The 15,914-nt window shown below is 35.1% G+C and overlaps 1 pseudogene; it reads left to right on the top strand.

The window, feature by feature from the left end:
* The first annotated feature begins 298 nt into the window (after nt 1-298).
* Nucleotides 299-932, top strand: LOC124988958 (GTP-binding nuclear protein Ran-like; annotated as a pseudogene).
* The last annotated feature ends 14,982 nt before the right edge of the window (nt 933-15,914 follow it).

Raw genomic sequence — 15,914 nt, 5'->3', positions numbered from 1 at the left:
GCAAACAGCATGATTTGGAAAAGGAAGAAGATAAAAATTGATTGTTCCGAGTTCCAGTTGTGTGGCCTATAGGTGACAGAAGTAACCGTGAAATTAAGGGGTAAATGCAGTCTTGCCCCCACAACCCACTTTTCCTACAGTCTATTGTCACAATCTCCAGAATCCAACCACACCCTCCACATCTCCAGGTCCCCAGCTAAAATCTCCCGGCTCCTACCTAAACTCTTTATTTTAAAAACTCCTAACTGGGCTTCAGCCATCTTTCCAGTCTCAGTCAGACCGGCGCGGAGACGCCCCGATGGCCGCGCAGTGGCAGGTGCAGTTCAAGCTCGTGCTGGTGGGCGACGGCGGCACCGGGAAGACGACGTTGGTGAAGCGCCACCTGATCGACGAGTTCGAGAAGTACGTAGCCACTCTGGAAGTGGAGGTCCACCCGTTCGTGTTCCACACCAACAGAGGGCCCAGCAAGTTGAACGTCTGGGACACGGTGGGCCAGAAGTTCGTGGCCTGCGGGACGGCTACTACACCAAGCTCAGTGTGCCATTATAATGTTTGATGTGACATCAAGAGTCACTTACAAGAATGTGCCTAATTGGCACAGAAATCTGGTACGAGTGTGTGAAAACATCTCCATCGTGTTGTGTGGCAACAAAGTGAACATTAAGGACAGGAAAGTGAAGGCAAAATCGATTGTCTTCCACTGAAAGAAGAATCTCCAGTACTATAACATCTCAGCCAAAAGTAACTACAACTTTGAAAAGCTCTTCCTCTGGTTTGCTAGAAAGCTCATTGAGACCCTAATTTGGAGTTTGTTGCCATGCTGCTCAAGCCCCACCAGAGGTTGTCATAGACCCTGCTTTGGAACCCAGTATGAGTATGATTTAGACGTTGCTCAGACAACTGCTGTACCAGAGGAGGAGGATGAACCGTGAGAAGATGAAGCTTGGAGCTCCGGTCAGAAGTCTAGTTTTACAGGCAGCCTTCCTGTGACGTCAGCGGTGCCGCGTGTGTGCCCTTTACTAAATCTAGTTAAGCGAACAGGTGCTTCATTTGTGGACTGCCGAAAGAGATGAATGGCGTCGGAGTGCACGTAACAGTTAAAAAAAAAATACCTTCATTGTTTGGACCTGCATATTTAATGTTTGAACGCAGTTGTTTCCTTTTTTGAGTTTCAAATGTGACTGCTACAGTCACATCACAATATTCAGTGGTGAATCTTGTTACTGTCATTCCTTTAGCACCAGAATAAACTTGTATTTCCAAATATCTAAAAACAAAACAACAAACAAAAAAACTCCTAACTGATCTCCCTTCTTTTGCCTTGGTCCCCTTCAAATTTATTCTCAGCAGTGATCCTCTCTCCTCAAAGCTCTCCAGTGACACCTATCTGAAGGTGAAAGTCAATATCCTCACGTTAGGATCCGGCACAAACTACTTCTCATTATCTGACCACTTCGCTCTTTTATAACAGCCCACTCCCACCTCAGGAATTTTGCACTTGCTCTTCCTTCACCTGGAAAGTTTTTTGTTTTTGTTTTTTAATTAAGAGGTCATGTGGCTTATTCCTTTTACTTCCTTCAGGTTTTTCCTCCATGTCCACTTTTCAGCAGATGATTCCTGAATACTTTATCTATTTTTTTTTACTTTTTTTACTTGTATCTTTTTTTCCCTTTTTCTTTCTTTCTTTCTTTTTTTTTTTTTTTTTTTTTTTTTTTTTTTTTTGTACTAGGGATTGAAACCCAGAAGTGCTTAACCACTGAGCCACATCCCCAGCCCTTTTTAAATTTTTTAAATTTTGAGACAAGTTCTCACTACGTTGCTTAGGGCCTTCCTAAATTGCTGAAGCTAGCTTTGAACTTGCTATCCTTTGGCCTAATCCTCCTGAGCTGCTGGAATTAGAGGCATGTGCCATAACGCCCAGCTTCTTTTTCCTTTTTTTTAAGCAGTGTCTCATTACCTTGCCCAGCCTGCCTCCAAATTCCTGGGCTTAAGCAATCTCATGCTTCAGCCTTCTGAATGCTGGGACAGGCATGTGCTACCATACTTAGCTGAATACCCTATTTATAACTGGTTTCAAACCTTACACATTCCAATACCCCTCCAACTCCTTTCTTTAAACTTGTTCTGCTTTTCTTTATAGACTCTACCACCACATAATTACTACATATTTTATTTATTTTCTTTATTATCTCATTGTCCTCACTAGATTATAAATTCCATGAGGTTAGGGATATTTGTGTTTTGTTCAATGCTATATTTCCTTGGCTAACACAGTGTCCAACAAATACTTTGTTGAATGAATGTATAACATCTACAAATCCTCTAGTAACCAGTAAGAGCTAGATGCCAATATACATGACCCAAAGACTTTTCTCTAAGAACTGTAGAGAAAAATACTTTAGCAGGGTACAGTGGTACTTGCCTATAATCCTATCATCCCAGCTACTCAGGAGGATGGCAAATTGGAGGGCCAGCATAAACAATTTAGTAAGACCCTGTCTCAAAATTAAAGGACTAGGATGTAGCTCTGTGTAAAATGCTCCTGGGTTCAAACCTCAGTGCCAAAAAAAAAAAAAAAAAAGCAGCATTTTATTAACCATTCACATAAGAATTAGGTGACCATTCTCTTCACTTTTTTCTTAAGAATTGATGCCATCACTTTACTTTCAGAAAGATATAATTCTTAATGCCTTCCATAGAAGAAAGCTAAGGAATAAGAATAGTGAGATTTTGATACTATTATTTTGCAGTCTTCTCTCAAAAAATTGAAAAATTCCATACCCCTTCACCAAGAATTAAGACCAGATACAGCCTTCTTTTCCTCTAAGGAAATGCTTTAACAAAAATTAAAGGATGAATGTACAAGCTATTCTAGGGACTCATGCACAGGAAGAAGAAAGACCATGTCCTAACAAATGTCAAGACAAATGATTCTGAATCTTACATCTTTTTAGCACTTACACCAGTGCTAAAGCAGAACATGACATTATCACATTTATATTAATACACTGCTCCTAGAAATTGAATGAGACATGTTAATGTAGATATAAAACAAGATTTCCACATACAAAACCAAGAACTCAGATTTGTAAACTGAGGTTTCCCAGTCCTTCTTCTGAAAGACAGTGGTCTAGGGATTAGTTCTGAAACTCATTCAGATATTAGTAAAATACACTGTAAATCAGATTACCTGTTTTCAATTCAGTTTCTTTTCATCCTATCACACTATTTTCTAATTGTGAGTGTTTTGACCAGCAATTAAAACATCATAAGGCATCTGAGTTTAAATTACTATTCCACCAGGAAATTAAAAGTCAAATTTCCCAGTAGTATTCCTAAAGTAAGTATTAGGGGGTCAGGATATGCTGCAAACTTTTAACAACAACTGAAAGTAAAGGAAAAGAAACCCCAATTCACTATTATTTGCATATTTTGTGTCATGAACAGAGGAAAGTCATTTGCGGTAAAATATACCAGATATAAGCATGGATTTGAACCTCCAAGTTCAAATCCCGGTTTTGTTACTTATCAGTGGAAATCATCTTAACCTGTCTAATATGCTATTTTCTCATTTTTTTTTTATTGTTTTTGTTTTTAGAGACAGGGTCTTGCTATGTTACCTAGACTGGTCCCCCAATTCCTGTGTTCAAGGGATCCTCCTGCCTCAACCTCCCAAGTAGCTGGAATTAAAGGCATACACAACTGGACCTGGTTTATTTTCTCTTTGAGTTTTGTTTTGTTTTTGTGGTTTTGGAGATTGAACCCAGGAGTGCTACCACTGAGACCTCCCCAGTCTTTTTAATGTTTTTTAGAGGGGTACTCGAGTTTCCCCCGCCCTTTTTTATTTTTTGAGACAGGTTCTGGCTTAGGGACTTGATAATTTGCTGAAGCCAGCCTCAAATTTATGCTCCTCCTGCCTCAGCCTCCTGAGTAACTGGGATTACCAGTATGTGTCACTATGCCCAACTTCTTTTCTTTCTTTTTTAAAAGCAGATAAAACATATTTCAAATAATATGTTGTATGCAATAAACATGATTTTGTCAATTAAAAATAAATAAAAATTTAAAAAATAAAAAGAGGATAACATTACTTATTTGATAGAGTTGTTCTGAGAATAATGCACGGAAAATTCTTAGCCCATGGCCTAACACACACGTACACACACACTCACATATACATATTCATATTGACAGATATACTAATGCTTCTTCTTAATCAGTATTACTATCAGACATGAATGGAAATTATAATCATAATCCCATACTTCAAACTTTAGATAATTACTAAAAAATGTTCCAAATTAGAATGCTTGTTCATTTGAAACCTACAGCAGTTATTTTTATCTAGTCTTTAAGAAATGAAAAAACTATATAGTAGACAATTCACAAAACAACTCATATCCTGTAATCCCAACTACTTGGGAGTCTGAGACAGGAGGATCACTTGAGCCCAGTTAACCACAAAGCTGGGCAACCTAGCAAGACCTCTGTCTCAGAAGAAAAAAAAATTTCAGATTGTGATAAACAAGCTTTTAATAATCTATTTCAGTCAAAACAATGCTTCCCTCTCTCATTCATGTAACCATTACTCAATGGAAGAGCACCCAATTTTAAAGAACCCATTAGTTCTTGGTACCTTCTTGGTAGTCCAATGGCGCCCTCTGTCGGACTGCAACTCCAAAGCCAAATTAAATAATAAAAACTGATGCTTTCTCAAAAGTAAATCATTAATAGTTCTATGGAATTGATCCTTTCTTTAATCATTAAAAGACCACCAGAATATTCAAATCTACACTTCTCTGTAAATTACTTGGGAATTTGGAAAGAAGTTTCATATTTTTCTCAGAATTTCTCTTATTCATTCAATAAAGTAATTTGTATGAATCACCTAGGTAAGTTTATTGACCTCTTTGTTTGTTCTGCCCATGTAAAACTACACTGTATTTAACATGCCATTGTAGCAGTTTGCCCAGGAATGAGTTTCACCAACATAAAATATTTATTGGGTATCCTCTAAGTGCAGCACACTGTACTAAGTAGAAAGGATAGAAAAAAACCTTCTGTGTTCTTAAGGAAATGATAATCTAGTTTCCAACAAAAGGATATATACAAAGAAACACATAGTAAAAGGCCCACGAAAGAGTATGCTTCTCTCAATTTGCTGCTTTGTGGCACGTTGGGAAAGTTACTCAGCTTCTCTGAACTTCAATGCATCTGTAATATGGAGATAATACCCATTTCAAAAGAAAATTGTGAAGGCTAATTGAAATATTTGTAAAGGTGACTTATTTATTATAATCATTATAAGAAAAATCTTAAATAATAATGTCCTACATTAAATTTCAAACATACTTCAACATTGTAAAAGTTATATATGCTAAACCCAGGGCCAACATCATTCTAAATGGAGAAAAACTGAAAGCATTCCCTCTAAAAACTGGAACAAGACAAGGATGCCCTCTTACCACTTCTATTTGACATCATCCTTGAAACTCTAGCCAGAGCAATTAGCTCTAACCAAACCAAAGAAAGAAATTAAAGGGATACGAATAGGAAAAGAAGAACTCAAACTACCAGTATTTGCCAAAACATGATTCTATATCTAGAAGATCCAAAAAATTCTATCAGAAAATTTCCAGAACTAATAAATGAATTCAGCAAAGTAGCAGGATAAAAATCAACACCCATAAATCAAATGTGTTCCTGTACATCAGTGATAAATCCACTGAAAGAGAAATTAGGAAAACCACCCTGTTCACAATAGCCTCAAAAAAAAAGAAAGAAAGAAAAAGAAAAAGAAAAAAACTTGGGAATCAACCTAACAAAAGAGGTGAATGACATCTACAATGAAAACAACAAAACACTAAAGAAAGAAATTAAAGAAGACCTTAAAAGATGGAAAGATTTCCCATGCTCTTGGATAGGCAGAATTAACATAGTCAAAATAGTCATAACAAAAAGTGTTAAATAAATTTAATGCAATTCCTGCTAAAATCCCAATGACATTCTTCATAAAATTAGAAAAAGCAATCATGATATTCATTTGGAAAAACAAGAGACCCTGAATAGCCAAAGCAACCCTTAGCAAGGGTGAAATAGGAAGCATCATACTACCAGACCTTAAATTATACTACAGAGCCATAGTAACAAAAACAGCATGGTATTGGCACCAAAATAGATATGTAGAACAATGGTACAGAATCAAAGACACAGTGACAAACCCACATAAATACAGTTGTCTCATACTAGTCAAAGGTGCCAAAAACATACATTGGAGAAAAGATAGCCTCTTCAACAAATGGTGCTGGGGAAACTGGAAATCCATATGTAGTAAAATGAAATTAAACCCCTATTTCTTACCCTGCACAAACTCAACTCAAAGTGGATCAAAGACGTAGGCATTAGAACAGAGACCCTGCACCTAATAGAAGAAAAAGTAGGCCTGAATCTTCACCATATTGACTTAGGTACTGACTTCTTAACAAGACTCCTAAAGTGTAAGAAGTATAGTCAAGACTCAATAAATGGGATGGATTCAAACTAAAAAAACTTCTTCTTAGCAAAGGAAATAATCAATAATGTGAAGAGAGAACCTACAGAACAGGAGAAAATCTTTACCACATGCATCTCAGATAAAACATTAATCTCCAGAATATATAAAGAACTCCAAAAACTCAACACCAAAAAAAAAAACAAATAACACAATCAATAAATGGGCTAGGAACTGAACAGACAATTCATAAAAGAAATACGATCAGTCAACAAATATTTGCAAAAATGTTCAACATCTCTTAGCCATTGGTGAAATAAATGCAAATCAAAAGTCAGAATGGCAATTATCAAGAATAAAATCTACAATAAACATTGGCGAGGATGTGGGGAAAAAGGTACATTCATACACTGCTGTTGGGACTGCAAATTGGTGCAACCACTATGGAAAGCAGTATGGAGAGTCCTAAGAAAACTTGGAATGGAACCATCATTTGACCCAGCTATCCCACTCCTAGGTTTATACCCAAAGGACTTAAAATCAGCATACTACAGTGACACAGCCAAGCAATGTTTATAGCAGCTCAATTCACAATAGTTAAACTGTAGGACCAACTTAGATACTTCAACAGATGAATGGATAAAGAAAATGTGGTACATATACACAATGAAATATTACTCACCTTAAAAGAAGAATGAAATTATGGCATTTGCAGGTAAATGGATGAAAACTGGAGAACTCATGCTAAGTGAAATAAACAATCCCAAAAAACCAAAGGCCAAATGTTTTCTTTGATAAGTGAATGCTGATCCATAATAGGCAGTGGGTAGGGAAGAAAAGAAGTACTTTGGATTATGCAGAGGTGAGTGAGTGGGGGGTAGGGATGAAAAGGACGGTAGAAGAGGCAGACATTATTACCCTACATACATGTTATTACACTACTGGTGTGACTCAGCACCATGCACAGAGAGAGGAATGAGAAGTTGTTCTCCATTTGTGTACAATGTGTCAAAATGCATTCTATTGTCATATATAACCCATTAGAACAATAAAAAATTTTTTAAAAAGGGCTGAGGATGGGCTCAGTGGGTAAGCACCTATGGATTCAATCCCCTGTACCAAAAATAAACAAATAAATAAGTTGAAATTCTGTAAAGAAGATCATCCCATTTATTTATTCAATCAGGTACTAGTGTCAGACACAAAATATTTAGAAAATTATTTTAAGTAATAGGAAGAATATAATATAGAGGTTAAAGTTTCAGAATGGAAAAAATCAAAACTGGATTTAATTCTTCTGTGTGAATTTGGCAAATTACATAACCTCTCTCTGTTTCAGTCTTCTCATTGGTAAAAGAAGAAGGTAATAGCTACTTCTGCTTAGTGTGAGGATTGAGATAATTCAAGTAGTCTTTGCCCTAACTTAATTTTTTTAGCAAACATTTTGTACTGTGCTTAGTTCACTATGTTTCCACATCTACAAACTGAATATAAAATATTCGTTATATTCTTGCCTTCCTGAGAAATTACAAAAATTCATGAAATAAATTTTAAAATGCTTTGTAATGTTAAGAGATTCATAATAAGTTCTAATTTCTTAAAAACATCAAATTAGATTATTGCTATGATCATGATTCTGTTCTTGGGCTGCTCCATGGTGTTAGATATATAAAAGACAATAAATGTGATTAAATTATTTTAGATCTTAGATAATGTTTCAAGGGAACAGGCAAGTCATCTGACTTAAGTATAAAAAATTCATATTCTAATAACTCCTTCAACCTCATTTGGGGTAAAGTAGTCTAGAATATATATTTTTCATGTGACATTATTCCAATAGGGCTGGGGCTGTAACTCAGTGGCAGAGCACTTGCCTAGCACATGTGAGGCACTGGGTTTGATCCTTAGTACCACATAAAAATAAACAAAAGGGCCATTATGTCCATCTACAACTACAAAAAAATTTAAAAAGAAATTATCCCATTAGAAATGACATTATCAATTCAATCAAATATTTGATCAAGATCACTGTTTTTCTTCACTAGAAAAATATTATAAAAAGTTACAAATTATTTATATATATCTCCACTTGAGGCAAATAAAATTTTTTTATTTGTTCTAATTAGTTATACATGACATTAGAATGCATTTTGACACATCATACGTAAATGGAGTATACCTTCTCATTCTTCTGGTTGTATATGATGTAGGATTACACCGGTTGTATAATCATGTATGTACATAATGTCCTATTCATTCTTCCTACCCCCATGGCCCCTCCCCTCCCTTCATCCCCCTCTTCCTAATCCAAAGTACATCTATTCTCCTCTAGCTATCCACTTATTGTGAATTAGCTTCTGCATATCAGAGAAAATATTTGGCCTCTGCTTTTTTGGGATTGGCTTATTTTAACTTAGCACAATATTCTCCAGCTCCATCTAGTTACTGGCAAATACCATAATTTCATTCTTAAGGCGGAATAATATTTCATTGGGTATCTATACCACATTTTCTTATCCATTCATCTGTTGAAGTATCTAAGTTGGTCCTACAGTTTAACTATTGTGAATTGAGCTGCTATAAACATTGCTGTGGCTGTGTCACTGTAGTATGCTGATTTTAAGTCCTTTGGATATAAACCTAGAGTGGGATAGCTGGGTCAAATGGTGGTTCCATTCCAAGTTTTCTTAGAACTCTCCATACTGCTTTCCATAGTGGTTGCACCAATTTGCAGTCCCAACAGCAGTGTATGAGTGTATGAGTGTACCTTTTTCCCCACATCCTCACCAATACTTATTATTGCTCGTATTCTTTTTTTTTTTTTTTTTTTTTTTATGGTGGTGCTGGGGATTGAACCCAGGGGCCTTGTGCATGAGAGGCAAGCACTTGACCAACTGAGCTATATCCCAAGCCCCATGTATTCCTGATAATTGCCATTCTGACTGAAGTGAGACTCAGTTCTTTTTTTGTATTTTCAACACGCTGAGCTGCTTAGGGCCTCACCGAATTGCTGAGGTTGGCTTTGAACTCACAATCCTCCTGTTACAGCCTTCCAAGCTGCTGGGATTACAAACATGCGCCACCATGCCCAGCAAGAATATCAATTTATAAGTGTAGAAGAAATGAGGAAAATAATCCCGTTAGGTAAACATCAATTGTTTCAGTTAAGATCTATCAATGGATTTCTGATAAGATTAAACAGGGGAAAATATGAAAAACAATATTTTTTCCATCATTTTATTTAGTACATTTCTCTACATGATAAATGCTAATTACAAGGAGATAAATAGTTTACAGTGGAGAAACCCAGCAGACACCATCTAAACCAAGTGATCAAAGTTAACATCATCAATAAAAAGTCACGAAAGACTGAAAAACTGTTACCAACTGGAGAAAACAAGGGCATGACAACTAAATGCAGCATGGGATTCTGTACTGGCTCCTGGACCAGAAAAAACAACATTAATTGGAAACTGGTGAAATTTGAACAAAGTTTTTAATTTAGTTCATGGCGTTTTGTTGATGTTAATTTCCTGGTTTTGATCTTTGAACTATGTACAAAAATCTTTATGAGATGTTAATTTTAGGGGAAGGTGGGCAAAGGTTATAAGGGAACTCTATTTTTGCAACTTTTCTCTAAGTCTTATTTCAAAATAAAAAAGTTGAAAAAGTAACAATTTTCTTAAAACTCATAATTCGAGCTTATTAATTTATCTTCCTCTTTCTCCTCAGAGTCCAAATTGGTAAGTTCTTCCATGAGGTGACTAGGGTCACTGGGAGAGGAGCTAAGAAGAATTATCCAAGCATCAAACCTGTCCTTCATGTACTATATACTTCTGGAATGAGATTGGATGATGACATTATACAGTAAACTTGTATTTATAAGTCATAAAACAAAGATTTTAAAACAAAAGATCCAAAGAATCTTTTTCCTAGGATAGTATCCATAAGTCTTTAATCATGAAATAAAAGTATTGCTTATGATTCCAAAGTTTGTGTTTTAATACTATAAGATATTATACAGTGAAATAACACTGTTAAGCTTTGTCTAATAAAGTACTTTTCATTATCATAAAGCTTTATACACATACACTCGCTAATCCTTCCTATAGGAATGTGGACATAACTGTGTAAAGACCATAAATGTGAATAAACAGATTTATAGTTAGCTAACATTACAACTAAACCCCTAAATGTCTTAACCAAATCCAAAGAAGAAAAGTAACAGTGAAAGCACTGCCCTCAGGTTCTTGGAGCATAGTTACAAGTTCATTTCATGGAGTAAATACTAGCAGAAATGGATAAAGGATTATGAAACAGAAGGTTTAGAGGAAAGTAAAGAATAGTATTATTATTGTTTTTGTTGTTGTTATTAGACCAGGGATTGAACCCGGGGTGCTTTACCACTGAGCCACGTCCCCAGCCCTTTTATTTTTTTATTTTGAATCAGGGTCTCACTAAGATGCTTAAAGTCTTGCTAAATTGCTGAGGCTGGCTTTGAGCTTGCGATCCTTCTGCCTCAGACTCCCAAGTAGCTGGGATTATAGGCATGTGCTGCTGTGCCCAGTGTTTATTCTCTTTCTTTAATGCTAGTTAGGGTAAATAAACCTTCACTAATAATGTTTATTAACATAAAGCTTAACTACACAATATAAATATAAATGGTTCAGCTGAAAGTGGGAGGAATCATATGGATTACATGATCAATTTTACCTGACATTCCAAAACAGCAACAACAACAGGAAAAAAACAGCCATTTTTCGATATTGTATATTTTTGGTATTCTCAACCATTTTATAAAGTATAAGATAATTTAATAGAGGGGGGAAATCAAAGATAGACATAGGGCTGTACATTCTTATTTAAGATTGAAGTATAGAAATACCACATCAGCAGTGGCTTCTTCAGAGAACTTTCCATGGCTCTTCCCACATATTGTTTTGCTATTAGGTAACATCCAGGGCTGAAGGACTCACTCGGCAATAAGCATCTATTAGGGGATGAATTGTATCCCTTCCAAAATATGTATGTTGAAGTCCTAATGTCCAGTACCTTAGAATGTAACATAGGTAGATAGGTTCTTTAAAGAAGCAATTAAATTTAAATGAGGTCATTAGGGAAGGCCCAAATCCAACAGACTGGTATTCTTATAAAATGAGGTTAGCACACAGACTCACCCAGAGAGACCACGCAAACACTGGGAGAAGATCACTATCTGCAAAAGACCTCAGATGCCCTGATCTTGGACTTCTAGCCTCCTAAAATACCTTCTGCTGTTTAAGTCACTCAGTCTTGGTACTTTATTATTGCAACCCTAGCATATTATTTTAGCAATTCATAAAATCTGTTATAGATATTATTGAAGGAATGAATGTTATATTTTTTCCAGCATTTAATTCTGCTCAAAGCTGAGACTGATGGCTGACTTTCCACCAGTAAAGTTGAGAAAACATTTTTAATGAAATAAAACATGGAAAAAATGATATAATACAAGGAATACCCATGTACCCTCCACTCATTTTAAGAATATAGTATCAGCATTATAACTGAAGTTTGGTTCTGATCACCAGTTTAACCCTCTTGTTTCCATTCTAGAAACAACCACTAATTTTAATTTGGTTATAATTTGCATGCAGCATTTCTTTCTACATTTTTCTACAGCTTGTAGTCCTAATCAATATGCTATTGTTTTTTGCATGCTTCCAAATTTTATGTAAATAATATATTCTATAAAGACTGTGCATGTTGTTTTTATCCCCCTACCATTTTTTTGAGATTCGACCATACGGATGCCCTTAACTCTGGTTCATTTATAGCCATTGGATATAAAATTTTATTATGAAACTACTATTTATTATAAATAGAATTTCTTTATTCATTCGTCTATTGATGGACATTTAGGCTGCTTTCAACTCTTTTACTATTATCAGAAATACTGTTAAGAACATTTGTGTACATGTTGCATAAACATGTAAGAATTCCTGTAATCCCAGCAATTTGGGAGGCTGAGACAGGAGAAAGCTTGCAAGTTCAAGGCCAGTCTGGGTAACTCAGTGAGACCCTGGCTCAAATTTTAAAAATTAACAAATATAAAAGAGTAGGGATATAGTTTAGAGGCAAAAAAGTCCTTGAGTTCAATCCCAGGTAATGAAAACACCCAACACACACACGCAGAATTCTCTAGAGTGGTGAAATTTCTTTTATGTGGACCACACACACTAGGAAAGCATATAGGTAAAGGACCTGCTCAGGGAGTCTAGTTGACCCAAGCCCTGCTTGGCCACTCTTGGCATAACAATAAGGAAGGAAAGCTCTGCTCTAGATGTGTACCAAGGAGCAGAATTTTTGAGCCCAAGAGTGCATATATTGACAGCTTTTTAAGATATTTCCACATTGCTTTTCAAAATGTTATGCCAATTTTTACACTCCTCCTGGCAATATATTGATTTTTTTCTACATTTTCACCAATCTTTTGTCCAGGAAAATTTTTCTTACTCTGAACAACTATTCTACCTATGTTGGCTAGGATCGTCTCTTAAACAAAAAAGTACATTCTGTATTATATATCAGAATTACTTACAAAACTACCCTGGTCCAGTCTACATTTGAAAAGTGCTAACCTATACAATGGTATAGAATTGGTTAAAGAATGGACAAGAAGGGCTGGGGAGATAGCTCAGCTGGTAGAGTGCTTGTCTTGTAAGCACAAGGTCCTGAGTTCGATCCCCAGTACTGCAAAAAAAAAAAAAAAAAAAAAAAGGACAAGAAAACATGAATTAGTCACAATAACCCCAAATCCATAGAATCAAAATTTACTCAAACTAGATCATTTCAGCCTTGGTAATGCCAAGGTCTTATTTAAAGGAATTTTCAGTTACCTGGGTCTTTCAATATGTTGACTGTGGTTTCTGTAAATAGGAATGGTTCTTGCTATGGGGTGTTTCCCACACAGAAATCCAGCTCTTCTTAGGTAATCTCAAGTTCTCACAAATGAACTTATTTGTAATCAAAACCATGAATTCACAATCTTTGCTTTTTAAAAAGCCTGCACAAGACAACAGCTTATTGACAGTCTTGCTATATACAAGCCCAGCTAAGCTACACCACCACTCACTGGGACCATTATCAATTAACTTACCCAGAAAGCTGAAGTCATTGAAATTATTGAATATGCAGATAGAATTCTTTATGCAAACAATTTTTTACTTAATGCTTTCACAGAGTCAACTGGGATGAAAATTTTACATAGTTTGATTCTAAACAATCAATTTTGAAATCACTTGAAGCATATTTTTCCTGTTTTGCCTTCATAAAAACTGCATGCTTTACAAATTACAATGGAATGGCCAAATCTTCCCATGCATATTTCTATTATTATACAGTAACAGAAAATAAAATTATTATGGAAACTACATTTAGAAGTTATAGCTTACAAATTCTGAAATCAATTCTATTTTTAAACTTTCTTGTTAATGGAAATATTCAATCTTTTATTTCCAATAACTAAAGCTAATATGCCTGTGTGTCTGTGTGTGCATGTGCCTATGTGTATGTATAGCATTTACCATGTGCCAAGCTCTGTGCACTTTTGGCACATCATTTCATTTAACTCTCACAATTTCTTGTGATAGATTATGTTATCACCATTTATCAGAGGAGAGCATGGTTAGAGAGGTTAAGAATACTGCCTAAGGACTGCTTGTCTGACACTACCAATACTACATTCTTTTTCCAAATATTTTTTCAATTTCTATCAAGTAGGAAATCTAGATAACCGCAGTTTCATTGAATTTCATCTTTACTTGAGAGATAATAGAAAATTCACAATTCAGAATAACCAAAAGTTTGCCATTTATTTACTGTAATTATACTGAACCTACTTTACATATTTTTTGTTTTATATTGAAGCCTCCAGTTCTGATGGGGGAAAAACATGATTTTGACTAAATATAAAACCAGCATTTAAACCTCTAAATATATATTTAGTTCTGATATTTTTTGTTTTATATTGAAGCCTCCAGTTCTGATGGGGGAAAAACATGATTTTGACTAAATATAAAACCAGCATTTAAACCTCTAAATATATATTTTGGAGGAAGCTGAAATACATGTAATTATTTGATAATTATCATTAACTAATTTACATACTACAACTCTAAATAAAATGTGCAAATGCAAATAATCACTTTAACTCCTTGTTGTCTATCCTTAAAGTTTTGATTTCTTGGACCCAGTAAAAATAAATATCTCACGTAACTGCATTTGAAGCTTTTGTGGCATAATCATTCAATCATATTTGAAAGATGCAATTTATTTTCCAAGTTTAAGGTCTTTATTTTAAAATGTTTCTTGATTACAGTTTTTTTTACAGTCTAAATAAGTACTTCATATTGACTTTGAATTTTCTGTCTGTTGCCTATAACAAATCACCCTGGGTTTATTCTGGATGAGTCATAGAGCAAGAGTTTGGACTTTATCATTGGTTTCAGCCCTATTTTTAGAGACATGGGGATACAAAAAAATGTTCTTGATCTGGAAACATTGAAAATGGCTTGCGTGGCTTTCTTCAGAAAGAAAGTATGCTATCAAACTTGAGGACCATCACAACACCCTTTAAATACATAATCATTTCGTTCAAAATCTTTATGCTCCATATCTTATCACTCAATGTGTAAAATAACACAGTCACTGACATCAATGGAATTTTATGGGAAATGGAATAAGCTAGAAAGCCTTGTTATTTTCCTCCTCCCTCAAAAAGTTAAAAACTGTCCAAGTATAAATAACCAGAAGGATACAGATTCTTTCCATGTATTTTTGGCAAATTGACTATGGCCTAAAAAAAAAAGCCACAAAGGTCATGGACATGTTTTTTTCTCCTCCCTGTTTCTTTCTAAAAAATGCAGAAAATAGAAAATAAACTTATAGTATACTATAATACAGCCCAAATTAAAGATAAGAAAACAAGCATTAATAACTAGTGGGATTTGTAGGTGAATCTTTTTTTCATTAGCATTGTTCCAATGCTTTCTGTAATATATGAACATTATTCATTGACAAGTATAGAATTTTAGGGGCTGGGGTTGTAGCTCAGTGGTGGAGTGCCTGCCTAGCACATGTGAGTCTCAAAGTTTGATCCTCCCCACCAAGTTAAAAAAATAAAGATATTGTGTCCATCTACAACTTGAAAAAAATTTTTTAAATAACAATTTATATAACATTTGATTTTACTGTATCCATTTAATATAGTTATTAAAGACGTGTTTCAAAACATATCTCAAAAATAATAAAACAGGGGGCTGGGGTTGTGGCTCAGTGGTAGAGCACTTGCCTAGCTAGTGTAAGGCACTGGGTTCAGTCCTCATAAAAAAATAAATGAATAAAATAAAGGTTTATCAGCATCTAAAAAATATTTTTAAAAATA

This window comes from Sciurus carolinensis, chromosome 1 (assembly GCF_902686445.1).
Source record: "Sciurus carolinensis chromosome 1, mSciCar1.2, whole genome shotgun sequence".
NCBI classification, from domain to species: domain Eukaryota; kingdom Metazoa; phylum Chordata; class Mammalia; order Rodentia; family Sciuridae; genus Sciurus; species Sciurus carolinensis.
The sequence above is the reverse complement of the archived record's forward strand: the minus strand, read 5'-3'. Positions and strand labels throughout refer to the sequence as shown.